Genomic DNA, 2,136 nt, shown 5'->3' with positions numbered 1-2,136 from the left:
GTTTAGCTTACACAGAAAACATTTTGACAAAGCTGATAATATGCACTTTAAAACACCCCTAAATGAGTTAAACACCCCTGGAAAAGTAGAATATCTCATCTTTGTTTTTCGAGAGATTTGTTATTTACCGTGAACACTTGTCAAAACAGAGGAGTCACGTGTATAAAGGCTTCACGTTGGTTGAACGGATTTTAAATAATGAGTTTGCGCTCTATGAGTTTAGTGGCCTTTGAATGCCAGCACTATGCTTCTTTAACAGTTTGCGCACTACGCTACGCCACTCTAGGGAAGTCATCCGTTGAGACAGGTGCAGGGCCCGGTGTACAGTACATCGGCGTAGACCGAGGCGTGCGCGGCAGACAGCGGTCCTGCAGCCCGCACGCGTTCCGCGATTAGATTAGCCGGGTTGGCATAGGCCAGCGGAAATTGGCACGTTGTACTTAGGTACCCAATAAGGTTGCTAGGAAAGTGAAGAGCAAAAGTACCCAAGGAGGCCTTAGCGCAGAAGCACAGCGCGACCCCTGAGCCTTGGAATGTCTTCATTGCCATAACTTCACACCTTCCAATACTTATAACTTAATTTACGAAGTGTGAAACGCCGCAAGAAATTATCGTAAATACGCGACCAATGACATCACCCGAGGTTGGACTTCCGAGGCAAACAATATCGGCGTCGACAATAACTCCCCCTTGTTTGCATGTCAGAGAGCGAGGGATAGAGGGCGCGAGTTAGAGAGAGACGAACGGCGGCGCGCGGAGAAGGCAATGCATCTCGCGAAGGACATCTCTAATCACAATAAAGCATGCAGCAATTGAGGGACGCCCATTATTTTCGAAACAATTCACATCGATGACTGTGGGAGAGGGTATAAATATGCAAGTCTCGAAACGACAGGCGTTCAACTATGGCCGTTGCGCCCTTCCCCCGCCCCACTCCTCCACACACACACACACACACACACACACACAGACACACACAGCGAGGACAGCGCGCGTACAAACCACGCGCTGCGTTTATTCGCCTCGCTCGTTACTCATCGCGACTTGCTAATCGGCCTGCTTTCCCCCGCGCGTGGCGTGGCGAGGCGCGGCGCAGCCTCCTCGCCAAATAATAAGTCTTGCTGCACATTCGGCCCGGGCGCAAGCCGGGCACCTCCGCCGCCGCCGCCACCACCACCACCACCGCGCGAGCAGGCCGTCGGGAGAAGAGCTGCTGAGTGGCAAATTCAAAGGCTCAGAAAAATCTGCAGCCTCGCAGAACAACGCCCATCCGCAGCACGCGGCACAGATGAGCCGGCACAGCTGCAGCGGGTCGTGACGGACGTGATGTTGTGACAGTATTTCACCGACATATGTGAGTCACCCGCGAGGAAGGGTATAGCCTGTCGCGAATAAGAACACACTGGAAATGCAACGAACAAATAAGAGATTTGCACCAAAGCACGTGAAAAATAGGTATTATTCTTTTCTGGCGAAATAGTCGTGGATGGTAGGCCTAAAAGGAGTCCAAAAGAGTTAGGATATACCAGGTGGCTGATTATCCCCGCTCACATATGTAGTTATGCTGTACCGCACGCACGAGTGCGGGCGGGTTGCCTCGCTCCGCTCGTAAGGCGGCGTGGACAGGGGCGATAGGCATAGGCAAGCCAGCCCGCACTCGTGCGTGAACTACAGAAGTGAGCGGGTTTAATCAGCCTCCTTGTATGACTCTAGGCCTACACACAGTTCAGAAAACGTATGGGGAGAAAAGGTGGATGACCTCTCCCTAGTTATGAGCGATAATATCGGCACAACACACGGCAGTGCTGAGTCAGCTGCGTCAGTTTTGATCGCGGGGCCCACCCCACCCATCCGGGGTCAGTCCTACGAAGCCACCTGAAAGGTAGGCAATTTATAGTTAGAGAACCATGGCATGCAGCATGCAGCCTCCCGCCCTGGTGAGCCGGACCCAGAGAGAAAGGCCGGACCTGAAACCGCGCCTGATTGGCTAAACAAGGCACCGAAGAGTGGCGCTATGACGGCGTCATGACGGCGTCATGACGGCGTCATGACGGCGTCGTCTGGCCTCATCGCTTGCACCTCTCCTCTCGGTGCCGACCAGCAAGGAGGTGGGGCAAGGCGCGGGAGGGGGGTGGA

General features: G+C 53.7%; 1 protein-coding gene across 11 annotated transcripts in view; it reads right to left on the bottom strand.

The window, feature by feature from the left end:
* Positions 1-2,136, bottom strand: part of LOC113203227 (uncharacterized) — a 165,968-nt gene that overhangs the window by 108,296 nt on the left and 55,536 nt on the right. The window lies entirely within an intron of this gene.

This window comes from Frankliniella occidentalis, unplaced genomic scaffold, assembly GCF_000697945.3.
Source record: "Frankliniella occidentalis isolate FOCC.00 unplaced genomic scaffold, Focc_3.1 Scaffold107, whole genome shotgun sequence".
NCBI classification, from domain to species: domain Eukaryota; kingdom Metazoa; phylum Arthropoda; class Insecta; order Thysanoptera; family Thripidae; genus Frankliniella; species Frankliniella occidentalis.
This window is presented reverse-complemented; position numbering and strand designations above follow the sequence as displayed.